The 10,013-nt window shown below is 37.8% G+C and overlaps 1 pseudogene; it reads left to right on the forward strand.

Annotated features, from left to right (window-relative positions):
- Positions 1-2,490: 2,490 nt before the first annotated feature.
- On the forward strand, positions 2,491-3,472 carry LOC125913906 (olfactory receptor 52E5-like; annotated as a pseudogene).
- Positions 3,473-10,013: the final 6,541 nt, after the last annotated feature.

A 10,013-nucleotide genomic window follows, 5' to 3' on the forward strand; every position in this document is an offset into this window, starting at 1 on the left:
CCTTGCTTTCCTGAATATTGTTACACCCCATTTAGCTGTCTTTAGATATCTCTGTTCTGATCATAGCATTTATTGTATTATTTAACTCTCGTATGACAACATTATTCCCCCTTTCAAATCTTATGCTTTGATAAGAAAAACACCTCTGGAAGAGATTTCTTAAATTTAACTTTGGGTTTATTTCATACTAAAAGTAATAAAATAAGAGCAACTACCAGTGTTTATAGATGGCAAATAAACACTGAGAAAAGGAAGTGAAATAAACCAATTTGCCTTGGGTAATCATGAATAATCATCTAAATGTTTTAAATCTCAGGTGTGATTAGGGGCGCCTGGGTGGCTCAGTCGGTTGGGCGGCCGACTTCGGCTCAGGTCATGATCTCGCGGTCCGTGAGTTCAAGCCCCGCGTCGGGCTCTGTGCTGACAGCTCAGAGCCTGGAGCCTGTTTCAGATTCTGTGTCTCCCTCTCTCTGACCCTCCCCTGTTCATGCTCTGTCTCTCTCTGTCTCAAAAATAAATAAACGTTAAAAAAATAAATAAATAAATCTCAGGTGTGATTAGATTTTATTTCAACATACAAAACAAAGCATTTAAGCCCATAAAAATTAGATCACGTTTTTTTAAGTTTATTTATTTATCTTAAGAAAGAGAGAGAGGATGAATGAATGAATGGGAGAGGAGCAGAGACAGAGGGAGAGAGAATCCCAAGCAGGCTCCGCAATGGAGCCAGATGTGGGGCTCAAACTCATGAACCACGAGATCATGACTTGAGCCAAAATCAATAGTCAACACCTAACAGACTGAGCCACCCAGGCACCCCAATTAGACCACCTTTGAAATAAACTGATTTTAGGAGTATGTATGTCAATGAGAAGTAAACTCCTTCTGATGTAGCAACCTAAGGAAATCTATTGAGAAACAAATTCGCACCTATGGTGGAGGGAAAGTAGGAAAAGTACTATAAGAAGTTTGACGCTGCTGTTATCTTGTGTTCTGCTTATTTAGATGACACTTTGGGACTGAGTCTGACTTCTCTGACTTTCATTAAACAAATAATTGAACTGCTGGGGGTGAAGAATATCAGCTAAGACATACTCTAAGAGGAGACAAAACCATAATTGTCCTGTAATGACATCCACTCCAAGGAAGAACACTCAGACATTGAGGTCAAAGGGGGGATTTGGATGACATGAATGATGTGGATAGTTGACATTGCCACACTCTCCTTTTACTGAGTAGGCACAATAAAACAGGCTCCTTTAAAACCCCGGTGTTGAATTCTTATTCAGATCTCAGCTTGTAATAGTAGCTTAGAAAGGAAAGGAATATAGCAGATATGCTACACAGAATAATGCCCACACTAAAATATGCCCATGCCTTAGTCCCACAGACAATATTTAACCTGCTGTATTATTTTGTTTGATTTAGTCAATATTATACAATATATTTTAACACAGTTATACAGGCAGGTGCACAGAGAAAATACATGAATCCCCATATAACGTATTTATGAGATTATTTTTCCTGAAGACGTTTGATTTGTCATCTTTGAGAATGGCTCTTGTCTCTACCTCTTTCTTCTTTAGTTACCTGAGGGGGCTTTGAAGATACAGACATTCATTTACTATTGTCATATTCTCCCCAGTATGACTCTCCAGAGATTAAATATTATGACCATGGGGAAAAAAACATGATAGTCTTAATCACTACATGAATCCTATGGTTCCTACAGGCACATGCATAGATTTTTGGTACTTTATAAACTCACTGAAGCCCTAAAACTGAGTTTCAACAATAGTGGGAACTTAACTGATATTCTGCCTATTGAGAATTGCTACTTGATTCAATACGAACTTCATATCTATTTATTTCAGGACTGATGTCAACACCTACTCTCATAAACTAAAGCAAAAAAGAATCACTCCCATGATGTTCTCTATCTCACTGAATAGCAGCAATATTTGCTCATTTGCCTAACACAGAATTCTGGAAGTGAAACGTGACTTATTGCTTTCTTTCATCCCCCAAATCACATCAAATACTGTTCTCTGTCAATTTGCTATATACTCCTTCACCTCTCCATCTCCATTATCATTTATTTAGATCAGGCTAGCATCATCGTTCACCCTACTTACATCAAACTCCAATTGCCCCTGCAACCCATTCTCCATTGTAACATTACAGAAGTTCCTCTAAAATGTAAGCACATCATTTTACATCATTACAGTGATGTAATTTTACATCATTCTTAAGACTATTTGCAGAGTATCAAGTTTGGGATGTATCTTGGACAGAAAAACAAGATGTCCAGAATCTGGTGAGTTCTGTATTTGGGAGCTTTTAAAATCATTTATCACTTTTCACTCCAGGTTCTTCTACTAAGGATTAAGGTGGAGAATTAATTCCATGTCTCTGCATGGCCTGAAAGAATGACATGAATGAGATCGGAGTCGTGACACAATGTGAAAAAACTTACCAGCAACCATGAAGATGGCCTATCATAATACTACTCAATCCCATCCTTCTTCCTTTGTCCTGCTGGGGATTCCAGGCCTGGAAATTTTTTACATCTGGATTGGTTTCCCCTTTTGTATTGTATATCTGATTGCACTCCTGGGGAATGTTATAATCCTCTTTATAATTCAGACTGAGCCTAGTCTCCATGTTTTACTTCCTAGCAATGTTGGCCTTCACTGACCTAAGCCTGTCCTCTGCCACTATTCCCAAGATGCTGGGCATCTTTTGGTTCGATTTCAGGGAAATTCTTTTTGGTGCCTGCCTTGCATAGATGTTTATGACTCATCTATGCACTGGCCTCAAGTCTGGGATACTGACAGTCATGGCCATAGATCGTTATGTTGCCACCTGCAATCTCCTGAGATATACTATGACTCTCAAAAACAAGGTGGTGACCATTCTAGGTATAGTCATGATCATGAGATCTTTAATCTTTGTTATTCCTTTTGTTTTCCTCATCTTACTATTGTCATTCTGTGATGCCCATATCATCTCCCACACTTACTGTGAGCACATGGGCATTGACCGTCTTTCCTGTACCAGTATCAGGACCAATAATTTACTTGGTATGGTTGCTTTTTCTGTGGGATTAATTGACCTTATTGTAGTTGGTGTTTTGTACATGAAAATACTCTATACAGTCTTTTGTTTACCATCGTGGAATGCCCTATTCAAAGCTCTCAACACCTGTGGCTCCCACATCTGTGTCATGATCATCTTCTACATCCCAGCATTTTTCCCTTTCTGACCCACCACTTTGGTCATAGCATCCTTGAATATATTCATATATTTCTTGCCAATCTACATATGGTTGTACCACCTGCACTCAACCCTGTTATCTATGGGGTCGGGAAAAAGCAGATTCAGGAGCAAGTCTTAAGAATTCTTAACCCTAAATATGTTTGATCCTCAACTTCTCAAGTCTTGATGAAATATATGATATACATAAATATATATACATGTTTTGTGTGTGTGTGTATAGTATACGTGTGTGTGTGTGTGTGTGTGTGTGTGTGTAATGATTGGATTCAGCTAGAAGGAAAAACCAAGGCCCAGTGCAGAGCTTATATTCTAAACACTATCAAGTACTATTGTATTATACCTGTGCTTTAACCCCTATGGACTTTCTAAACCAACTTGACAAAATCGTCTCCACTGACATCACTAATTATGTTCTTGCCCTCACCACATGTCATGACCACTGTTCCACTATATGGCTATATTGTATGTATGCTATTCAACCTTACTCTTCACAACTGACTAAACTTGCCAAAGGCTGCCATAAGTTGGCATGATTTAATAGGAATATCTCTGTTATTGAGAAAGACAGATACCATATGGTTTCACTCTTATGTGGATCCTGAGAAACGTAACAGAAACCCATGGGGGAGGGGAAGGAAAAAAAAAAAGAGGTTAGAGTGGGAGAGAGCCAAAGCATAAGAGACTGTTAAAAACTGAGAGCAAACTGAGGGTTGATGGGGGGTGGGAGGGAGGGCAGGGTGGGTGATGGGTATTGAGGAGGGCACCTTTTGGGATGAGCACTGGGTGTTGTATGGAAACCAATTTGACAATAAATTTCATATATTAAAAAAGAAAAAAGAAAAAAAGAAAAAAAAAGGAATATCTCCGTTATTAAATTTCTATAAGATGATTCTGGATTCTGAAATCTAACAGAATTAATCAGTTCACAAAAAGAAGTTCTGTGAAACTTTCTAAAAGAAAACAGCTAGACTTTATCTTATTTTTCCTTCTCTTACCCTATGTTCATCTGTTTTGTTTCTTAAATTCCACATATGAGTGAAATCATGTATTTGTCTTTCTCTAATTGACTTATTTCACTAAGCATAATATATCCTAGTTCTGTCCACATTGTTTCAAGTAGCAAGATTTCACTCTTTTTGATCACCAAGTAATATTCCATTGTGTATGTATATATATGTATGGAGTATTATACACACACACACACACACACACACACACACCCCACCTCTTCTTTATCCATTCATCAGTCAATGGACATTGGGCTCTTTCTTAATTTGGCTATTATTGACAATTCTGCTATAAAATTTGGGGTGCAAGTGCCTCTTTGAATCAGCATTTTTGTATCCTTTGGATAAATACCTAGTAGTGCAATTGCTGGAACATAGGGTAGTTTTATTTTTAATTTTTTTTAAGAACTTCCATGATGTTTTTCAGAGTGGCTGCACCAGTTTGCATTCCCACCAACAATGCAAGAGGGTTCCCATTTCTTTGCATCCTTGCCAACATCTCTTGTTGCCTGAGTTGTTCATTTTAGTCATTCTGACAGGTGTGAGGTGGTTATCTCATTGTGGTTTTGGTATGTATTTCTCTGATGATTAGCAAAGTTGAGCATCTTTTCATGTGTCTGTTAGCCATCTGGATGTCTTCTTTCGAAAAATGTCTGTTCATGTCTTCTGCCCATTTCTTAACTAGATTTTTGTTTTTTGGGTGTTGAGTTAGATAAATTCCATATAGATTTTTAATACTAACCTTTTATCAGATATGTTGTTTGAGAATATCTTCTCCCATTCCGAATGCTGCTTTTAGTTTTGTTGATTGTTTCCTTAACTGTACAGAAACATTTTATCTTGATGAAGTCCCAATAGTTCATGTTTGCTTTTGTTTCCCTTGGCCTCAGTGATGTGTCTAGTAAGAAGTTGCTCCAGCTGAGGTCCAAGAGGTTGCTGACTGTTTTATCCTGTAGGATTCTGATGGTTTCCTATCTCACATTTAGGTCTTTGATCCATTTTGAATTTATTTTTGTGTATGGTGTCAGAAAAGGGTAGAGTTTCATTCTTCTACATGTCACCATCCAGTTTTCCCAACACCATTTGTTGAAGAGATTGTCTTTTTTCCATTGGATATCCTTTCCTACTTTGTTGAAGAGGAGTTGACCATACAATTGTAGGTCCATTTCTGGGTTTTCTATTCTGTTCTATTGATCTATGTGTCTGTTTTTTGTGCCAGTACCATGCTATTTTGATAACTACAGCTTTGTAATACAGCTTGAAATATGGAATCATGATGCCTCCAGTTTTGTTTTTCTTGCTTCTTGATATAGGCATGAATTACAATATACTTCCCTCTTAGGACTGCCTTTGCTGCATCCCAGAGGTTTTGGACTTGCTGTTTTTTTTTTTTTTTTTATTTTCATTTGCTTCCATGTATTTTTTTAATTTCTTCTTTAATTTTCTGGTTAACCCATTAATTCTTTATTAGGATGTTTTTTAACTTCCATATATTTGAGGGCTTTCCAAATTATTTCTTGTGATTGACCAATTCTCGTAGCATCATGATTGGAAAATATGTATGGTATGATCTCAATCATTTTATAATTGTTCAAGGCTGATCTGTGACCCAGTATGTGATCTCTTCTGGAGAATGTTCCATATGTACTTGAGAAGAATGCATATTCTGCTGCCTTAAGATGGAATGTTCTTAATATATCAGTTAAGTCCATCTGGTACAGCGTGTCATTCAAAGCCATTATTTGCTTGTTGATTTTCTGCTTAGATGATTTGTCCCTTGCTATAAGTGGGGTGTTAAATCCTCTACTATTATTATATTTTATCAATGAGTTTTTTATGTTTCTTATTAATTGATTTATATTATTGATTTCTTCCAAATTTGGGGCATAAATATTCACAATTGTTAGATCTTCTTGATGGATAGATAGATCCCTTAATTCTGATACAATGCCCTTCTTCACTTTTGTTACAGTCTTTGTTTTAAAATCTATGTTGCCTGATACAAGCATGGCTACTCCAGCTTTCTTTTGATGTCCATTAGCATGACAGTTCTCTATCCCCTTACTTTTACTCTGTGGTTGTCTTTACGTTTAAAATGAGTCTCTTGTAGGCAGCATATAGACAGATCTTTTTTTTTAACCATTCTGTTACCCTATGTCTTTTTATTGGAGCATTTAGTCCATTTACAATCAGTGATTATTGGAAAATATGAATTTAGTGCCATTGTGTTGCCTGTAGAGTTGGTGTTTCTGGTGATGGTCTCTGGTCCTTTCTAGTTGTTGTTGCTTTGATATTTTTTGTTTGTTTGTTTGTTTATTTGTGTTCTCCACTCAGCAATACCCCCTTAAAATTCTTGCAGGGCTAGTTTAGTGGTCATGAACTCTTTTAGTTTCTGTTTGTCTGGGAAACTCTTTATCTCCTTCTATTTTTAATGACAATCTTGCTGGATAAAGAATTCTTAAGAAATAAATAAATAATAAAATAAGGATTATTATTATTACTTTTTATTATTATTATTCTTGGCCACATATTTTTCTGATTCAACACATGGAATGTTCCCTGCCACTCCTTTCTGGCCTGCCATGTTTCTGTGGATAGATCTGCTGCTATGATCTGTCTTCCCTTGTAGGTTAAGGACTTCTTTTCCCTTGCTGCTTTCAGGATTCTTTTCTTGTCTGTGTATTTTATGAATTTGACTGTGATATGCCTTGGTGATGGTTGGCTTTCATTGAATTTAATGGGAGTTCTCTGTGCTTCCTGGATTTTGATGTCTGTGTCCTTCCTCAGATTAGGAAAGTTTTCAGCTATAATGTGTTTTAATAAACCTTCTGTCCCTCTTTCTCTCTTTTCATCTTCTGGGACTCCTATGATGTGACTGTTAGTACATTTTAATAAGTCACTGAGTTCCCTAAGTCTGCCTTCTCATTCCATGACCTTTATTTTCCCTCTTTTTTCCAGCTACATTATTTTCCATAATTTTATGTTCTGTATCACTAATTCACAACTCTGCTTCATCCATCTTCATTTTTATGGCCTCCATTTGGGATTGCATCTTAGTTACAGCATGTTTAATTTTGGCCTGACTAGATATTAGTTCTTTTATCTCTGCAGTAAGGGATTCTCTAGTGTATTTTATGCTTTTTTCAAGCCTACCTAATATCATTAATATTGTTTAAAATTCTAATTTAGACTTACATATCTTACTTATATCTGCATTGATTAAATCTCTGGTCATCATTTCTTCCAGTTCTTTCTTTTGGGGTGAATTCCTCTTCTTGTCATTTTGGAGAGAAAGGGAAAAAAGCAAAATAAAACAAAATAAAAAATTTTTAATTGAAGAAAAATTTAAAAAATAAAATAAAATACATAGCTAGATCTTAGCTCTGTTTTATTTTGCTTGTTACAAGAAGCTTGATAGAAAAAAGGTAGAAAGAAAGAAAAGAAAAAGAAGAAAAAATTAAAATTTAAAAAATATATAAAAATAAAAAATAATTTAAAAATTTTTAAAAATAAAAAATAAATAAAATTTTAAAAATTCCTCTTTTTGTATCAAACAAAACAAAGACAAAAATAAAAACAAATGCCAAACGACACAAGATCTTTTTCTTCTAGAGCTGAAGCTCTACAACACTCTATGATCAGTAGACTTGGTGTAGGCAAAGGGTTTGTGCTGGTCTTCTGGGGGAGTCTGATTCTTAGATGCAATTGCCCTAGTGGAGATGTGCCTGCAGGGTGCAGGGGTGTGGGACCTGGTGTAGCAGCTCCATTCTCCATTGGTGGTGCTGTTTAGCTCACTGAGGTGGATCAAGCTGGAGGTTGCAGGGAGAAAATGGCTTAAGGGGATGCATGCCGCCCCTCTTCAGTAAGCTATCACAGATGCTCAGTGATGAGCCCATGTCCCTGGTTTCTGTCAGATCCCCACCTCACCTCATCTGTGTCTGAGCTGTCTGCCTACCAAATGGCACAGTACTTCTGTGTTTTATCTCAGGTATGACTGTGTTTCAAAACCCCACACTTCAGAGGCCCGCACAGCACAGAACTGCACTCGTCATCTAGGAGAGGGTCTCTCTGTATTGTATCCAGTGACAGCTTGTCACAGAAGACAGCCACATGACCACATAGATGGTCAGTTTACGGTAAATTGCAATACACAACTGGGGCAAGGTATTGCTGCCTTCAACCAGCATCTTTATTCCTAAAATGGTGAGTGGCACAGCTCGATGGTGCCCACAGGGTCCTGTGTCCATGGAGAGGCTGCATCACTTATCCTGAAAGCACTCCAAGCAGGGGAACTGCTTCTCTCTGTTTGACCCTAGGGATCCTCAGGCTGCCTACTGCAGGGCTCAGGTCTACTCTCCCACTGCTCAGTTTCCCAGGTGCAAACCTGATAATTTTGCAGGCCTCCAAAACTTCAGAATCTGTGTTCCGCTGTTTATAGAAAACTGGCAGTACACTAACCCTCTCCTTTTTCCCTGTCAAAAGTTTTGGGGAGTAGTTTTCTTGTGCAGTCCCCTGAGTGTGTTTTCACTTTTTTTCCCCAGTGCTTTTTCTCTCTCTCCTCCTCATGTGCTACTCCCACCTCAGTCAGGGTTCCTTTGCCTGGGGAGTACTCCCAGCTCTTTTCTCTCACAAATTCTACACAGTGCCTACCTTCTGTGGGTCATTTTTCTGATTTGTAGATGTACAGCCTTGTTCTCTAAGACTTCTGATCAATTTCTTGGATGTTCAGAATGATTTGATAATTATCTAGCTGTATTTGAGGGAGGAGGCAAACTTATGGTTGCCCTACTCCTCTGCCATCTTACCTCCAAAAAATTTCAGTAACACCTAAAATTAATATTATTATCTTAAGTCTAACCACTGATGTTTCTTAGGTGCTCCCTAGTGATCTACATACCTCAATACCTATAGAGGTAACAATTGAATCCAATGAGACCTCACTAATATCTCAAATATCTTTACAGCATACATGCAGGGATCTTATGTAACATAACTTGCTTCTAGTATCATTATTAAAGCTATGTCCACCAGGATAAATCAGGACAAGACTGTGGTAGCAGACAGATACAAGTGATAATTCAAAGAACTGGAAAGATATTGCCATAACTTTTATCCATCATTATTTGAAAACTGTTTCTCAAATTTTTAATCCCCCAATACTTTTGGTCCTGCCCAAACCAGGAATCTAGCATGCTTCCACAGCCAGAGGGCATTCCCAGGCAGAGTCCCAGGTGTCTGCAGAACAGTGTTGGTGTGTAATGAAAGTGCAGGGCACCGACCATGTCTGCATCAGTTTACCCCCGTGCTGGTCAGATATTCCCATTCCCTATGCAAGTTAACTCTGTCCTGCCACTGGTTCTTCTAGATAATGTCTGTTACAATTTCTAAAGAGGGATTTAAGATATTCCTGCTACTGCAGTTGGTCCAGAAACTATAAATCATGCACTTCATCTCCCTCCTTTACCAGTCATTCTAGATATCTCTCACATACAATCAAAGTTTCTAGAAGTCATGACTTCTAGCTGCCTGGTTGTCCATTGCTCCCTCTTCTCTGACACATGCTCTGAGGTGGGCATTAATGTGAACTGTGAAGATCTGCATGCTTTGTGCCAAATCCCATTAGGGTATTCATATACTTTTTGCCTCTGATTTTCAAATATTACTAATCCTCTATACCAAGTCGATGACCAGATGTGCTGCTCAGAGCACTGTCTCCATCTTTGCAGT

Source organism: Panthera uncia, chromosome D1, assembly GCF_023721935.1.
Source record: "Panthera uncia isolate 11264 chromosome D1, Puncia_PCG_1.0, whole genome shotgun sequence".
NCBI classification, from domain to species: domain Eukaryota; kingdom Metazoa; phylum Chordata; class Mammalia; order Carnivora; family Felidae; genus Panthera; species Panthera uncia.